Source organism: Ambystoma mexicanum, chromosome 1p (assembly GCF_040938575.1).
Source record: "Ambystoma mexicanum isolate Mex_15411 chromosome 1p, UKY_AmexF1_1, whole genome shotgun sequence".
In the NCBI taxonomy this organism is placed as follows: Eukaryota; Metazoa; Chordata; class Amphibia; order Caudata; family Ambystomatidae; genus Ambystoma; species Ambystoma mexicanum.
In genome coordinates, this window is record NC_090921.1 from 1,046,084,108 (window position 1) to 1,046,102,907 (window position 18,800).

Genomic DNA, 18,800 nt, shown 5'->3' on the forward strand with positions numbered 1-18,800 from the left:
CCCGAGTCTGCACCACTTTTTTTGAGAGGTCATACAAAACCAGACTTGGTTATCACAGTTGCAGCAAGGAAGAAGCTGGCCAATCCCGCTTCGCCTCTGTCGGCACCACCGGACAAGGACAGGCATAAACTAGAAGCCATGGGCAGGAAGGTATCAGCTTCAGCATCATTACCATCAGAGCGGGTAATGCGCTGGCCATGACCGCGAGGTTTGATTGCGAGATTTGGCTCCGCATGTCCAAATTGGCTAAGCAGTTACCACCAGAGCTCCAGGAACAGGCTAGATCGATAATCGCAGATGGTGAGGCAACTGCGGATCATATGATCGACGCAGCGGTTGATGTGGCCGAATCAGGCTTCAGACAGATGGCACATGGCACAGTACTCATAAGGCAGGCCTGGATGAAGGCTACTAATTTCAGGCCAGAAGTCCAAGCGCAGATATTGGACATGCCCTTTGATGGACAAGACCTCTTTGCAAATAAAATAGACGACCACCTGAAGGGAATCAAATCAGACACAGACACAGCCCAAGCCATCAGTTCTTTAAAGGACAAGGATAAGGACCGTCGATCTTTTCGCCCCTATAGAGGCACATCTTCTAAATACAGAGGGTACGGTTGCTCCTCTTATGGCCAGAAGGCGCAAGGCGGCATGTACCAAGAAAATAAGTATCAATCTTCCAACAGATACGCCCATAGAGGCAGGTCTGGCTCCGCCCAAGGGAAGTCACAAAGCAAGCAAAACTGACTACCCGATTCTTTCCCCTCAACGCCACACCCCGGTGGGGGGAAGGGTCAGCCAGTTCTTCCACCGCTGGCAGTCAATTACATCGGACAAATGAGTGTTGCAAGTGATCCGAAAGGGCCACACCTTAGAATTTCTAGACCAACTCCTTCCCTGCCTCCAACTTCACGCAGGGTGCATGTGTTAAGACAGGTTATGTCCGAAGTGCAAAAACTACTCCAGAAAGCAGCGGTAGAGCCGGTGCCTTACCCCCAGAGGGGAAAGGGTTTCACTCCTGCTTCTTCCTCATCAAAAAGAAAAACGGTCAATGGAGACCCATCTTGGACCTGAGGGCACTCAACAAATATATCAAACGCATAGCATTCAAGATGGTAGCATTACAAGGAGTGCTGCCTTGGTTAAACAAGCCCGACTTCTTGGCCACTTTAGCCTTGGAGGATGCATACTTCAATGTACCGATCCATACAGCTCACAGACAGTTCTTCAGGTTCACGGTGGGAGAACTTCATTTTCAGTTTCGAGTGCTCCCGTTCGGGATGAAATCGGCACCAAGAGTTTTCACAAAAAGCTTGGCACCAGTAGCTGCAATACCCAGGAGGACAGGAACGGAAGTCTTCCCATACTTGGACGACTGGTTAATAAAAGCATGTTCCGCCGCAAGGGCTCGCTCAGCAGTGTTAAGGACTATCAACCTCCTTGAAGAGTTAGGTTTCTCCATAAACAACACAAAGTCCTGCCCCATTCCCAGCAAGACAGCTCTCTTCCTGGGAGCCGAGTTCGATAACAGCATTCCCAGGGGGAGACCATCGGCAGAAAGGGTAGCAGCGATTCTATGCTCAACATCGTGCTTCCTGGAGAGAGAGACAACATCTGTGCGCTCTTACAAATCCCTTCTGGGCATGATGTCCTCATGCATATTCCTCATACCAAATTGCAGGCTTCGCATGAGACCGGTTCAGGAGGCCCTGGACCACCAATGGAAACAAGCTCTTGGATGCTGGGAGGACATCGTCCAGATTCCATCGATGTTACACAAGGCTCTTCGATGGTGGAATGTTCCGCGGAATCTTCTACAAGGGATGCCATTTCAAGCACTGACATCGACCCTTCGGCTGAGGACGGACGCGTCTTTATCAGGTTGGGGCGCCCACCTTGCGGACCTCCACACCAATGGCACTTGGTTGGCACAAGAGTCCCAGCTCCACATCAATGTGTTAGAGCTCAGGGCCATAATGTGGGTGCTGAAAGCTTTCCTGCCTGTGGTAGCTGGACAGGTACTTACAGTTCAGACAGACAACACAACCTCCATGCACTACACAAACAATCAGGGAGGCACGAGGTCAGAGATCCTGTCACAAGAAGCCCAAAAGCTATGGGCATGGGCCTTACACCACGAAGTGCAGATCAAGGCAGAGCATCTTCCGGGAGTGGACAATGTCCTAGCGGACAGACTAAGCAGAGAATACATGTCGTCTCACGAGTGGGAGCTGGACGAAAAGGAAACCCAACGGATTTTTGCCTTATGGGGCCATCCGCAGATCGACCTTTTTGCCACCAAGGACAACAAGAAGTGCAGAAGGTTTCCCTCGAGGTACCCGGAGTATCAATCACTGGGAGACGCTTTCTCAGTGAATTGGACGGGAAAGTTCCTCTATGCCTTTCCACCGACTGCTCTCATGGCGAGAGTACTACGCAGACTGAAGGAACAGAATTGTGATCCTAATTGCGCCGGATTGGGCGCGGCAAGTCTGGTACTCGACTCTGAAGCATCTATCCCGACGGCTTCCAATTCGCCTCAAGGCGCATCAATATCTGTTGACACAACAGAACCGCAAGGTTCTTCACCACGACCCGAGGAGCTAAAGGCATGGTTCCTGAGCAGCATAAACTGATGAACCTTGAGCTGCCATCAGAATGTTGGGATATCATCAGGGTGCGAGAGATCGGCCATCGATCCTCTCACGGTTTCGGTTGATCAAGTTCTACCCTGTAACGCTCACCTGATTCTCGCAGAGGCGCCGGTCTTGACTGGGCGACTACCGTATCTTCAAAGGTGATGTGCAGCACCCGGTTGGCTCTTTGGGCTGGACCTCTGTGCCCTGTATGCCTGACGTGCAGAGTAAGATGTCTGCAGATAGAAAATACGGGGTTAATGAACTGGGGTTATTGGGGTGTCCCTATCTCTTTCCCCTTCTCCTCTCCTGTAGACCCCCACAGGTTAACGCTCTCACCGTAGGTAAGTGAATGCCGAGCTCTCCATCTGCCTCGGGGCAGGGTGCTGTAACCAGTTTCTTCACTGGATAGGTAGCGCAGGCCTCTTGACTTCAGAGGACTGCTGTCCGTCGTTTACTGCACGAACGGTAAGTTTCGAGTAACTCAAATGTCTTTAAAGTCTTTAATAATGATGTCTCTTGTTTTGCAGGGTTCCGGCGATGGCGGATGACGGGCTGAAGTGAGTTGAAGATGGAGCCCGTGTGATGGATAGAAGCGCCTGGAAGCACGTAAGTAAGCGCTTGTTGCCAGCTTCACGATGCGCTCTAACTGTCTTTTTATTTTGCAGGTACAAGTTCGGAGCGGCTGCAGGGTGCCGGGATACCCACTGGGTTAGATGTGGAAAGGAGTAATGGCACGTGAGTATTAAAGTTCCCCAATGTCTTTAAACGCACCTTGTTTTGTCTTTCAGATGCGGGATGCAGCGCCGACGGCCTCCGGAGCGTGCGAAGAGTAGGTAAGCCTTTGCCTTTCAGATGCCGGAATGCTAACCTGTTCTTTCTTGTCTTTATAGGTATTGCTGAAGACTGGATTCAGGATGGTAAGCCTTTGCCTTTCAGATGCCGGAAAGCTAACCTGTTCTTTCTTGTCTTTATAGGTGTTGCTGAAGACTGGATTCAGGATGGTAAGCCTTTTTCCTTAGGCCCAGGACCGGATGCAGAAGACACGATGAGCGTTCTGCTGCAGAGGGTGCAGAATAACGCAAAGCAAGATTCATCCACCGGGTGTGGTTTAAATAGCCTCCTGTAGTGCTTAGGTGTCTCCTTCCACAGCCACGCCTAAGTAAGAAAAGAGTTCCTGGTAAGAAAAGAGTTCCTGCCTTCCAGAAGAGTTCCAGTGTTCTGAATCTAGGGAGTGGCTCCAGCCCCACCCAACAGGAAAAGTAGTTCCAAACAGAAGAGGATCAGAGGCTCAACTGGCAGGCAAGTAAGCAGCATGGTCTGCTGCAGGTAAGTCCACCCAAGCATTATGAGCCCGGCGCTTCCAGCGCTGGGACTGGGCATATTTATGAGCCTGGTGCCACTGGCGCCAGGACTGGGTCCAAAAGGTCCCAATTGGGACTGGTTGGCACTCGGAACCTGGGTTATGGATCTGCTTCCAAGGGAGTTGGGAAAACCCTGACCTTTTGGAAGCAGACATCATGACAGTACCCCCCCTCAAGGCCCCTCCCAAACCGGGCTTCTCCGGGGGTTTTGGCTTGTCAGGAAATGTTCGGTGAAATCTTTTGATTAGGCGAGGAGCGTGGACATATTCAGCAGGTTCCCAGGATCTCTCTTGGGGGCCGTAGCCTTTCCAGTCAATTAGGTAGAATAGTTTAGATTTGGAGATCTTGGAGTCCAGAATGCTTTTGACTTCAAACTCGAGTTCTCCATCAACTAGGATAGGTTTTGGAGATTTGGTTAGTCGGGTTTGAGGTTGCACGGGTTTTAATAGAGAGACGTGGAAGACCGGATGTATCTTCATGTGCGGGGGCAAGTCCAACTTGACCGCTACTGGGTTTACTATGGTAGTGATGGAATAGGGACCAAGGTATCTTGGGTTGAATGTGCGTGGCCCTTTTAGAGATAGATATTTGGTGGATAACCAGACTTGATCCCCTACTTGATAGTGAGGGGCTTCCTTCCGATGTTGATCTGCTCCTTTCTTGTATTGTTCTTTAGCCCTTTGAAGGTGAGAAACAGCTTCCTTAAAGGCTTGGGTGATTGTAGAATGCAGGTAGTCCACTGCTGGTGTTTCAAGATCTTGGAGGGGATCCAACTCCGAGGTTCGAGGGTGACTGCCGTACAAAAGAAAAAACGGGATTTTCCCAGTTCCCTAATGGACAGAGTTATTGTAGGCATACTCGGCTATCCAAAGGATATCTTTCCAAGTTTTTTCAGTTTGTTGCAGCATGCAGTGTAAATACTGTTCCAGAGTTTGATTGGTCCTCTCGGTTTGTCCGTCGGTCTGAGGGTGGTGACTGGTCGATAGTCTCACATCAATTTGAGCCGACCGACAGCAACTTCGCCAAAAATGAGAAATAAATTGACTACCTCGATCCGAAATTAGAACCGAAGGAAAACCGTGCAGTCGGACGATGTTTTCGAGAAATTCTCGGGCCAGAGTTGCTGCTGTTGGCAAGCCTTTGATCGGAATGAAATGCGCCATCTTGGAGAATAAGTCCACGATTACTAGAATCGTATTGTATCCGGAGCATGGAGGTAGATCAGTGATGAAGTCCATAGAAAGCGTATGCCAAGGGCGAGGTGGGATGTCAATAGGGCGTAAGAGGCCTGCTGGTCTTTCCTTTTGACTCTTGTTTTGGGCGCATACTCCACAGGACATTATAAAGTCTCTGATATCTTTTTTCCAAGACGGCCACCAGAAGTAGCGCTTGATCTTTTCTGAGGTCTTGGCTATACCGGGATGACCTTCCATTAAAGAGTCGTGATAACAAGAGATTACTTTTTTCTGTAAATCTGTGCTGGGTAGGTATAATCGTTCTTGGAAATACAATAAGTTGTCCTTTACTGCAAAGTCCTTTCCCTGCAGATGCCAATTCTGTATGTCTGCTGGAGTTACAAGTTGCCTGGCTTTATCCTTAACTTCCTCTATGGATTCTGTGGCGATTACACCCAGAATTCTTTGTTCGGGAATGATTGGTAAAGGTTTAGGGTTGATCAAGTGTTCTTCCACTCCCATCCGAGAAAGGGCATCGGCTTTACCGTTCTTTGTACCAGGTCGATAGGTAATTATGAAGTCAAACTCGGCAAAAAATAATGCCCAACGGAGTTGTCTAGAGGATTGGGCTTTTGCGGTTTTCAAATATTGCAGGTTTCGGTGATCCGTAATCACAGTAACGGTGTGTCGGGCCCCCAGCAGATAATGCCGCCAAGCCTTAAAGGCAGACTTGATAGCCAGAAGTTCCTTGTCAGTAATCGTGTAATTGACTTCAGGAGGCGAGAATTTGCGGGACCAAAATGCCACGGGATGCAACTGATTGGTTACCGGGTCCTTTTGTGATAGAACTGCCCCCATGGCAAGGCTTGAAGCATCAGTTTCCACGATGTAGGGGAGTTCGGGGCGAGGGTGTTTTAAGATTGGTGCAGAGATAAATTTAGTCTTCAAATCCTGGAAAGCTTGTTCCGCCTCGGTAGACCATTCAAAACGTTTGTTTTTCTTTAACAAGGCAGTGATGGGCTGGACTATTCGAGAGAACTCGGGGATAAACCTGCGGTAAAAGTTAGCGAAGCCTAACATGCTTTGCACACCTTTTACGGAGGATGGTGATGGCCATTTGAGAACTGCATCGACCTTCTTTGAATCCATACGCACTCCGCCAGGTGATAATATGAATCCCAAGAATTCAACTTCAGTCACGTTGAAAACACATTTTTCCAACTTAGCGAAAGTTTGTGTTGACGCAATCTTTCGAGGACCATTTTTACGTGTTTCCGATGTTCAGATTCCGATGAAGAATAAACGAGAATGTCGTCGATGTAAACAACAACACACACATCTATGAGCTCTCTGAGGACATCGTTCATAAAATATTGAAAGGCGGCCGGGGCATTGCAAAGTCCGAAGGGCATGACCTGATATTCAAATAGCCCATACTTGGTGCGGAAGTCCGTCTTCCATTCATCGCCCTCTTTTACTCGTACCAAGTGGTAAGCTCCTCTAAGATCCAGCTTTGTATATATGCATGCTTTTCTGACTTGGTCCAGGAGTTCAGGGATCAAAGGTAACGGATATCTATTCTTAACGGTGATCTGGTTCAGGGAGCGATAATCGATACAAGTTCTAAGGTCTCCTTCCTTTTTTGGAACGAAGAACAAAGCTGAAGAGGCAGGGGACTTGGAAGGACGAATAAACCCATTTGCCACGTATTGATCCAGGTATTGTCGAAGGTGAAGGTTCTCAGGCTCAGTGAGGGCATAAATTCTACTACAAGGAGGAGTAGATCCAGGTATCAGGTCTATCTGGCAGTCATAAGACCTATGAGGAGGTAGAGAGTTAGCCTGCTCCTTCCGGAAAACATCTTGGTATTCTAGGTATTCGGGAGGTAACTGGGGAGTCTCTGAAGAAATTGCTGCCAGTGCAACACCAGGTGGAGGGTGACAAGTAGAGACACATTCTGGAAACTGGACCGTTCTTGCTCGCCAATCGATCAGAGGATTGTGTTTCTTTAACCAAGGTATTCCTAGAATAATCTGGAACTGAGGGGCCTTGATCACATCGAACACGATCTTCTCATGGTGTCCATCTTGACTTACTAGCGTCACCTCTTGAGTGGTATGCGTTACTGGCCCGGAGGCTATCTCCGTACCATCCACAGTAGTAATGACGTCCTTTACAGCCTTGGGACAAAGAATTAGATTCATCCTCAAAACCATTTCATGATCCACATAATTGCCGATGGCACCGCTGTCGACGTAAGCTTCAATTGCATGTAATCGATCCGGATTATCAGGGCTAATGAGGACCATAGGTATCACGAAATGCGAGGTCACGGAACTGGTTTTCACGCTCGGCAAGAGGACCTCTATTCTTGTCGGGCGAGGTCGTTTCCCTGCTCAGAGTTTGTAACTGTGGTAACTGCAGCTCCTACTGCCTTCTTGGCAGGTTTCACCGGACAGTCTCGAAGAAAGTGCCCTGAGTTTCCGCAATATAGGCATAATTGCAACTGTTTTCTCCTTTCCCGCTCCCTTTGTGTTAGAGGACCTTTCAGACCCCCTATTTGCATGGGTTCCCCGGAGTCTACTCCTTTGGAAGGAGTTGGCGGTTTGGAAAATACTCGAGCATCAAACTTGGAACGATCGGCCTTCCTGTTCTGCAGTCTGTGATCTATTTGAACGACCAAGTCTATATAATCCGAACAGTCTTGTGGGGGATTCACTACTTGGGCTAAAACGTCTTTGAGCTCTCCACGTAGACCTCTATAAAACAGCGTAATCCTTTTGTCCTCAGGCCATTGAGTTTCACTATTAGTCTATTGAAAGATGCAATATAAGCCAAAAGGTCTTGATTTCCCTGTCGCAACGAAAGAAGCTCATTGTCCAAGGCCTGCCCCTGTGCATGTCTTGCGAACAGTTTTTCCATACTAAGCTGAAAGGCTTGAAAATCATGGAGAACCGGATCATCTTGATTAACTAGAGGGATCGACCAGTCTGCCGCATTGCCACTAAGGTACGAAAGTACAAAAGCTACTTTAGCTTGATCAGTTGGAAAGGCTGCTGGCCGGCATAAGAAGTGCAACCGGCACTGATTGATAAATACCGCAAACCTCTTTGGGTCACCAGAAAATCGTTCGGGCGGAGCCAGAGGTACATTCCCAGGTAGGTTGATCTGCACTGGATTCATAGAGGATGTTGAAGGAAGATTTGCCCCTGATGCGGGTAGCGGGGTCTGTCCGGCTTGTGACTGTAGCAATTGTCTAGCAAGATCATCCGTTCTCTCCTTGGAAATAATTAGTTCCCTTCTTAGAGCGTTCGTTTCCTGACGAGCTGCATGCACTTCTGCCCTTAGTTCCCCAAGTAACCGGGCTAGGTGGTCAGTATCTGAGGTTTCCATAGCGCCTGGGCGAGAGTTTTGCGGTGGGCTTTGCGTTCTGTAACGCTCACCTGATTCTCGCAGAGGCGCCGGTCTTAACTGGGCGACTACCGTATCTTCAAAGGTGATGTGCAGCACCCGGTTGGCTCTTTGGGCTGGACCTCTGTGCCCTGTATGCCTGACGTGCAGAGTAAGATGTCTGCAGATAGAAAATACGGGGTTAATGAACTGGGGTTATTGGGGTGTCCCTATCTCTTTCCCCTTCTCCTCTCCTGTAGACCCCCACAGGTTAACGCTCTCACCGTAGGTAAGTGAATGCCGAGCTCTCCATCTGCCTCGGGGCAGGGTGCTGTAACCAGTTTCTTCACTGGATAGGTAGCGCAGGCCTCTTGACTTCAGAGGACTGCTGTCCGTCGTTTACTGCACGAACGGTAAGTTTCGAGTAACTCAAATGTCTTTAAAGTCTTTAATAATGATGTCTCTTGTTTTGCAGGGTTCCGGCGATGGCGGATGATGGGCTGAAGTGAGTTGAAGATGGAGCCCGTGTGATGGATAGAAGCGCCTGGAAGCACGTAAGTAAGCGCTTGTTGCCAGCTTCACGATGCGCTCTAACTGTCTTTTTATTTTGCAGGTACAAGTTCGGAGCGGCTGCAGGGTGCCGGGATACCCACTGGGTTAGATGTGGAAAGGAGTAATGGCACGTGAGTATTAAAGTTCCCCAATGTCTTTAAACGCACCTTGTTTTGTCTTTCAGATGCGGGATGCAGCGCCGACGGCCTCCGGAGCGTGCGAAGAGTAGGTAAGCCTTTGCCTTTCAGATGCCGGAATGCTAACCTGTTCTTTCTTGTCTTTATAGGTATTGCTGAAGACTGGATTCAGGATGGTAAGCCTTTGCCTTTCAGATGCCGGAAAGCTAACCTGTTCTTTCTTGTCTTTATAGGTGTTGCTGAAGACTGGATTCAGGATGGTAAGCCTTTTTCCTTAGGCCCAGGACCGGATGCAGAAGACACGATGAGCGTTCTGCTGCAGAGGGTGCAGAATAACGCAAAGCAAGATTCATCCACCGGGTGTGGTTTAAATAGCCTCCTGTAGTGCTTAGGTGTCTCCTTCCACAGCCACGCCTAAGTAAGAAAAGAGTTCCTGGTAAGAAAAGAGTTCCTGCCTTCCAGAAGAGTTCCAGTGTTCTGAATCTAGGGAGTGGCTCCAGCCCCACCCAACAGGAAAAGTAGTTCCAAACAGAAGAGGATCAGAGGCTCAACTGGCAGGCAAGTAAGCAGCATGGTCTGCTGCAGGTAAGTCCACCCAAGCATTATGAGCCCGGCGCTTCCAGCGCTGGGACTGGGCATATTTATGAGCCTGGTGCCACTGGCGCCAGGACTGGGTCCAAAAGGTCCCAATTGGGACTGGTTGGCACTCGGAACCTGGGTTATGGATCTGCTTCCAAGGGAGTTGGGAAAACCCTGACCTTTTGGAAGCAGAGATCATGACATACCCTACTTATTGTACTTAACTAAGACAGGGCATTCATTGTCCTCCATCAAGGTCCATCTGTCAGCCATAGCGGCATACACAACAACTCCGGAGATGCAATCCTTGCTCTCTTAGCCGGCGGTTAAAGTCTTTCTGAAAGGGCTGATGCGTACTTATCCTTCTACGCCCACGCCAGTCCCGTACTGGAGCCTCAACAGCGTCTTGACAGCCCTCATGGAACCTCCATTCGAACCCATACACAGAAGCGAAGTGAAGTTCTTGTCTTGGAAAACAGCCTTTCTGATAGCCATCACATCAGCCAGAAGGATCAGTGAGTTACAAGCTTTGTCGTCTGAACCTCTGTTTGCTTTGTTCCAGAAGGACCGCGTCATCTTAAGACCGCATCCCAAGTTCCTTCCCAAGGTGCTTTTGGAGATGACACTCACTGAGCGCATTGTTTTACCAACTTTTTTCCACAATCACGCTTCTGAAGCGGAAAGAGCATTACATTCTCTAGACGTTGCGAGAGTTTTGAAGTTTTGCTTGCAGAGAACCAAGGATCCGCTCCTCAAACCGACTGTTCATTGCTTTCTCTGGCCATACCAAGGGACAGCATATCTCTAAGCAAAGTCTGGCATGCTGGGTGGCGTCCTGCATCACCCACTGCCATCAGATGAAAGGCGACCCTCTGACTAGACCGCCATCTGCGCACTCCACCAGAGGGAGGCCGGCGTCAACAGCATTCCATGCAGGGGTGGCCTTGAAGGACATATGCAGAGCCGCCACGTGGAGCACTCTGCACACGTTCGCGAAACACTACTGCCTGGCTGAAGATACCAACAAAGAAACTGCAGTTGGACAGGCAGTGTTCCGCCATCTCTTTGCATAAGGTAGGACCAGCCTCCTTTTCCCACCTTTCCCGAAGTATGTAACCGTTGTGTTGCTGCATGGTAGATGTTTGATCAGAAATATGTTTTTTCTGTATTGATGCATATATGTATATGATGGTGGCATGTTTTAAGTGGTTGGTATTCTATTCAAGCATCTGAATCTATGGAAGATCCAATGATGGAGAAGTCTTAGTTACTGACCTGTAACTGTATTTCTCCAGCATTGGTATCTTTCATAGATTCACATGCTTGAATATTCCCCGTCGTCAGACTGGGAATCCTCGGTGATAAAATAATTATTAAAATGTTTTTAATATACACACATTGCTACCTAGCAGCGCATGTACATAGCGCATGTGCATGTTAGAAGCACACGCGTCGTGTACTCGAGTGTTGAACAGTAAATATGGAGTGCTGTACAGAAGTGTTGAATTCAGACTTCTTGGCTGTGATTGGTGCAAGCGTGCGTGAATATTTCACAATCCTCAATGAGGAAGTGCTGGAAGAACAGTGGAGAGGGGAGAAGGACTGGCCCTGCTTTACTGGAGTGCAGCCCTCGCTGTAGCTGGGAAAGCCCAGGCGCCACATCCTGCCATTCTCAGCATGGTGGGCATGGAAATGGAACTGTGGGAATTATGGAATCATGTTTCAAAGGTGTGGTTCACAGGAAGGGGCAGTTATACATTCTCCCAATACTCTCTGTGTAATGAGGTTGGTGGACATGGAGAGACGCACAGTGCTGATCGTGGGTGATACATGTGTACAAGATCTGTACAGGTATGCCGTGCAAAGAGGCGTTGCTGCTAATTTTGGGTTGGAAGGAGTGGACGCTTTGTGGGCCAATCTCGATGCGTACAGTTTTGGTGGGATGGTTCGCCTTTGCAGGTATGCGCCCTCTATTGTTACTGGTGAAGTTGTTGTGGTGCATTTTGGAGGTCTACATTTGGGTTACATGTCGTATGGACGTTTGCCCCGTCACCTGAAGAAGATGATGACTGCAGTGATGCAGATTTTTCCCACTGCCAAGGTCGTTTTCTCACCCATTCCCCCAAAAGGAGTATGGGACCATGCCAGTGTAATTTGTCCCTAGCCACAGCTCGGAAGGTGTCTTATGAACAGAAGCATGTCTGCATTTATGTGCACTGATGGCATGTTGTCCACCCACTATGAGAGCATGCATTTCCAAAACATACACTGCTTTCATGCAAATGGCATTTCTTTGACTGCCATTGGCAATACCATTTTCTTGTACACTGTGCATGAAGCGTTGCCCTTAATTCGGTAAAAATTGAAGGAGGAGAAGCAAACAGAAAGTCATACAAAGAGAAAAACAAAAAAGGTGGTTTGCAAGCATGTAATAAAACATGTAAAAACACAAAAACAAAGAAAAAGAACACCTTTTCAGAGGGACCACTAAAGACCCAATTTCCTACCCTGTTTCCCAATTCCCCCCCTCTTCCTAGCATGAAAACTCAGCAGATTACGCTGTACTTTCAGGATTACACGTGCCACATCCTGCCATTTTCGGGATGGGAGCATATGGGACTGTGGAGCGAAAGACACTCCTCAATAAGGTTTGTGGTTGTGGCGTGAAGGCAGAAAACCTTTTCTCACTAAACTCTTTCAAGGACTTCCTAACTGCCCCTACTTTTTCCAGTTGCTAGCATTCTAATGAATTTGGGAAATTGTGCCTTACTCTCAGTCTTTATTCTCCTTCTCCTCAACTTCCCCGCTCTACTAAATCCTCCCTCCTCTTGTTGTCCCCCTGACGTCTCTAACTCGCCTCCACCTTTTGATGTTACTACATACTCTCCAATGTCACTTTTCTTTCCTAGTCTAATTCCTACTCTACTCCATTATACCCCTACTCCCACCTTCACTCTACTACTTGCATGCCACACTAATCCTCCCTCCTCCAGACTACTACTCCCCGTCCACACTACTATTCTTTCCACCACACCACTACTCCTTCCTCCACCAGGACTCAAAAACCTTTAACTCAGTCCCATTCACTTCACAGTCACCCCTTACACTTAATATTCTAACCACACTAACATTCACACGCATTACTACTCTCACTCACTAGTCAATACCTTACCTTTGCCAGAAATTGCCTCCACACGCCACCGCTCCTCCCTCCCTCATGCTGCTCTCTTGGTCGTCCACCTCCTCCTCTTCTGGCCTCACCCAAAAAACTCACACTTCCTGCCTCCTGTGGGCTCGTTTTACCCCCGCCCCGTCTTCCTCACGGGGGCATGTGGTAATAAGCAGGAGTTTCAAATAGTGATGTAAGCCCGCCCACTTCCTCTGCCAGAACAGCAATGGCGGCCTTGGAGGCTGAATTCTTTAGTTTGTGTTTGGCAGGCTTCGTTCCTACTGCCCCAAAGGTAAGTCTCTGTGTGGGCGCTTTTGTTCTCCCTGCAATTCTCGCTTGTGGTCCAGGGTGTGCACGTGCTTGCCAGGATTATCTGGCAGCATGGCATGGCTTTCCTGGTTGCCAGGTAAGCACACAATTGCATTTCTCCTCCCCTTTCAATGATCTGTGTTTGTAGCCAGCGTATCTTAGCATGTTGGAAAGCTTGCCACCAGTGGTTGGGTCTCGGTTGTCTGGTGAGGGATGTATGGTTTGGATCACGACTTTTCCTTGGGTGTTACTTACAGTTTCCTGGCTGTGTTCGGTTGTCACTAGGAGAAATGAAAAAACAGCGACAAGTATCTTGCTGGCATAAGATGGGGGACAGATTTGGGTCCTTTCAAATGCCACAGTCCTGAGGGCTAGGAATTACTTTGGACTTCTGCTGGGTAGGCGTTCCACTCCTCCAGAAAGGGCATCCTGTCCCCTATTGACAAAGCTACGGCACTGGCCTTGTCACAGCCAGAAAATGACAGAGGCATTTACCATTCTAGGCAACAGCTATTGGCAAATACCATCCAAGCCAACTTGGAACAAGTCAAAAGCAACTAATAACAAGTATCAGCTATTTTGCATGCACACTGTAGTGAAAGTGGGCCTTGTCAAGTAGAAGTAGCAGTAGTTTCATTTGTAGTGTTCTTTAGATTGTATTAGGAAAATAGTTCCTTTGGACAGAGTGGTATTCTTTAATATTGTCATTCCCAATGTGTGTAGAGTTCTTCTTGCTTAAAAACATGTTTTCTTTCCACTTAGGCATGTTAAAGAAGGTTTCCTGTGTTGGTAGTTGGGCAGATTATAACATGACAAGGAAGCTGCAGTTAGAGGTATTAGATGGTTATAGGTGTCTTGCATCTTTTGCATTGCGAGCCTGTGGCCACTTTGTCAAACCCACTTTGCCTATGGAAGTTTTATTATTTGCATGCCACTTCTCTCTTGGTGGCTATTTTTTCACTAACACTCATTGTTTGAGAATGCATATTTTGAGTAATCACAGCATACATTTCCCAAATACATCAGAATGTTTTCTATCCTTGTTCATCATACACATTTTTCACATGCAAACATTTTTCTTTTCTGGTCGCTAAGGTGTTAGCTCTCCTTTCACCTTTGGGAACGTGCTCCAAATGATCCTCATTATCAAGGATAAAAGCAAATCTAAGATTGCGAAATTTGCTTAAAATTGTTGCAAAACCACTGTTTTATTGGGCATTTTCATCGTGCTGCCATTTTTTGAGCTTTTTAATACCCGAAGCTGCCTTGCTATTTTGAAAGCACAAGTTTTCCCACTATTGCCTGCTTATTTGACTGATTTTTGGCCCTTCCAAGATGGCCACCATGGTTTTCTTTGTTGTGTAGGCAGGCTGGCTGAACTGCCTCTCCCTGTGCAGCACTGCCATTGGTTGCTGAGTGTTTTCTCCCATCCAACCAGGGACCGGCAAGCTTTAGCCAAGCCCTCTCAGCAAAGGCCCACTTCCAAGGCCCCTGTCTGCTCCCTTACCATTTCCGGAAAGCTAATTGGAATCCTCCCTGCTCCTTAACCACAATGATGCTGCCACATCACTCATCTAAGAAATCTGGACTGCCTTGTCAGCTCCAGAACTATGGGTTAGTTCCCTCCTTCTGGACTCACTCCTACCACCTTTGACTATCACTGTTCTTTCTGCTTGTTGCCATCCTGATTCGCAGTGCTTCTTAAACCCCTTTGCTAACATCTGAATCCCTAATTGGAAAGTGACATCTAGCTGTTTTTGCTTTTTGCTAGATAGTCAGATCTTGCTGTTTTTGCTTTTTGCTAGAAAGTCAAATCTTGCTGTTTTTGCTTTTTGCTAGAAAGTCACATCTTGCTGCCCATTGCTAAATTCTCTGTATTGCTTGTATACTGTTGCTTCTCTGTAACTTGCTAGCCCAGTGACCTCACCACTCTCTTTTGTCCCACACCTCCCTGCCTTAGCCCCCCCCGCTTCTCCATCCTCTCCTCGCTTCCACCCCCATGGCGCTTTCTGTTTCTCCTATCTTTTCTAACTGCTTCTCCATTGACTATCCTTCCCTTCCCACTAAGTCTGGTAGGAAGAAGCTCAAAAAGGATATCTTGGCCTCTAACCCTCCTCTTCCTTTCTCTGACACCTACTCCAATACTTCCTCCAGACAGACCCTAACCGACATCCTCTTTGTCATTCCTTCGCCAGATCTACAGACTCGTCATATGATCTCTGTGAACTGTCCTATTTCCTCCTCTCCCATTAATGGTGGCACTTGCTGGGAAGTTCTCATGGCTTCCCCCAACTCCTCTAAAGTCATCATTAATGTCTACCTTAATGGCACTTTCATGGTCCAAGGCCCTCAGGTCAATCTCCTCCTCTTTGATAGGCGCTTCCCTCGCCTCATCAATTTCCTCTCATCTCCTGCTGTCCCCTCCTTTCCCCACTTGGCTACCTTGCCCTCTCTCTCCTCCTCCTCTGCCGCTCCTAGGGCTCTTTCTCCTCCGCAGGGAGTACCTCTTATCTGTACCCTTCCCTGGAAGGTCTTTAAGTCTGGCAACCTTCTTCATATTGCCACTCTCAACTCTCGCTCTGCTGTCAAAAACTCCTCTGACATCTGCCACCTCCTTGAAGAACTAGACCTTGAGGTCACTTTGTCGCTTTGACACTCTCCTCCCTGATGGCTACAAGATCCTCTCCGCACCTAGATTCTCCCGATCCGCTGGTGGGGTAGCCCTGATCTTTCCTGACTGGATTCCTGCCTCTATCATTCCCACTCAGACCTACTCCCCTTTTGAATGCCTTGTCTGTAGGCTCTCTCTCTCTCTCCTACCCATTCTCTTACTGTAGCTACCATCTACTGGCCTCTTGGTTAAATCACCTAATTTCTCTCTGAGTGGGAGGACATCTCCTCCTCCCTCCTGGCCTCTACCACTCAACTCCTCCTCCTCAGTGACCTCAATATCCATTTAGACTCTCCTTGTTCCTCCTCTGTACTCTTCCATGACCTTTTCGACTCCCTCTCCCTGGCCATCCTCCCCTCTGGCCCGATTCACTCTGCAGGGCAAACACTCAATGTCTTGATCTCTTCTGACCTCCCACTCTCCATCTCTCTGACCAATCCTCTCTCCTGGGGCGATCATTCCCTCCTCTCAACCCTCCCTCTCTTCCCCCCAAGCCAAGCCTACCCCAAAACTGCCACCTACCTTCTCAGACATTCAGCCCATGAAGCGTGTGTCAGTTGAGGCTTTCACCGCCACCTTCTCCCCCCCGCACCCCTCCACCTCTGGCTGTCTCACATCCTGACACAGCTCTGTCTCTGCTCTACTCTTCAATTTTTGATACTCTTGATGCTCTTGCCCCTGTCATGAGGATCCGTTTAAAGTCCAAAGCTAAGTGCAATTCCTGGTATGACTCTGACCTAGTTGCACTTAAACATAAGTGTAGGGCGGCTGAGAGGAAATGGAGGGCTTCTTGTTCATCCTCTGACAAAATGGCCTGTCGCCTGCTCCAAAGGCAATACCGACTCTCTGTCCTCACCAAGAAGAGAGTCCACATTCAAGCTTGTGTCTCTGTGGCATCTAACAACTCGGCCGAACTCTTTAAAATCTGCAAGGAGCTGTTCAACCATGCTGCAGTCTCTACCCCTCCTGTTGCCTCCCAGGCTCTTTGCAATGCCCTTGCCTCTCACTTTATCTCAAAACCCCAGGACATCCTGTCCACCCTCTCCACCTCTCCCCCTCCTCTCCCCTCTCTGTCTGTGCTTGCTGACCCTCCTTCAGCCCCCCTCCTTCTCTTCCTTTCCTCTTTTCTCCCCTGATGAGGTTGCTAGACAAGCCTGATCTATGAATGCCTTGTCAAAACAGGTTCATCCCTGTTCCTCTAAAACCATCAAGGACCACATTGACACCCTCGCTACGGCCCTTGCTTATTTGTGCAACCACTCCTTTGCCTCAGGATCCTTCCCCTCCCCTCTGAAGCACTCCCTTGTGCATCCTCTTCTCAAGAAACCTACAGCTGATCCTTCTTGTCCAGCTAACTATCGCCCAATTTCCATTACACCCTTTCTGGGAAAACTCCTGGAAAATCAGGCCATCTCTCAGCTTAACCTTCCAATTCTGTTGGCTGTCTCCATGACCACCAGTCTGACTTCAGAGATGCCAGAAGCATGGAAACTGCTCTCCTGAACATCCGTGAAGACCTGCTCTCCAACCTTAACTCTAACATTCCCTCTGCCCTCATCCTACTCGATCTCTCTTCTGCCTTCCACACGGTCAACCATACCATCCTGTTCAACCGTCTCTGTGATAACCTGGGTATCACTGATCAGGCTCTGGCCTGGCTGACCTCTTTCCTCTCTGATCGACCCTCCCAGGTCCAACTTGGGTCCTTCCTATCATTTATCTTCCTCTCTCCCTGTGGTGTTCCCCAGGAGTCTAACCTCTCGCCCTTGCTTTTCAACCAATACCTGGCAACTCTCGCCCACTGCATTGTCATTTTCTGCTCAAATTTCCAGTGCTATGCTGATGACATTCAACTCATTTTCAGGCTGCCCTTGGCCACCTCCTCTCCTTCTCTCATCTCTGATTGCCTAACTGCCATTCAAGATTGGTGTGCCGCCAATGATCTTTGTCTGAATGCCAGCAAGACGGAGATCCTCCTCATCGGCACACCTTCACCATCCATTCCCCTCACTCTCTGGCGGGCCTCCCTTCACCCTCCTCGTACCCCACCTGCGAGGCTAAGAACCTCAGGGTCATCTTTGACTCCACACTTTCCTTCTCCGACCACATCTCTGATGTCTCTAAAAAGTCAAACTTCCTACTGCACCTCCTCAGAGGTACTCTGCCTTTCCTCTCCTTCCCCCAGAAGCTCATGATCTCCCAAGCTTTGGTTCTCTCTAGGATTCTAAATCTACCTGCCTCTACTATCCGCACTCTGCAACTAATCCAGAACAGGACTGCGAGACTTGTCCTTGGCCTCAAGCCCTGGGATCGTATCTCTCCAGCTCTGAAATCTCTCTATTGGATCCCAGTGGATGCAAGGATTAAATTCAAAACCCTCTACATTGTCCACAAGGCTTTCTGGGGCCTGGGTCTAAAATACCTTCAGCTTTCCCTCTGCAAATACCTCCCCTCTCGAGCGCTTCGCTCCTCCACCTCTAACTCCCTCAGGGTGAGTCGTTTTTCAAAGAAATGAGCTGGGGGTAGATCTCTATTTTTGGCTGGGGCCCTCTCTCTGGAACAGCCTGCCTCTGCTCTAAAACTTGAGGAGAACCATCTCCGGTTCCGGAAGCACCTCAAGACTTTCCTCTTGCTTCTGCCTTCGCTCCGCCTCTACCCTGCTGATATGTTCTCTATTGGCACCGTGCACCTGGTCACCGTCTGTCTTCTGGGCCCAGGTACCTGCTCACCTTACCACCCTCCCGCACTGCCTCCGGGCTACCCCTTGCACTGGGGTCTGTATCTGTACCAATACATCCCCCCCTTTTTCTTCCTGC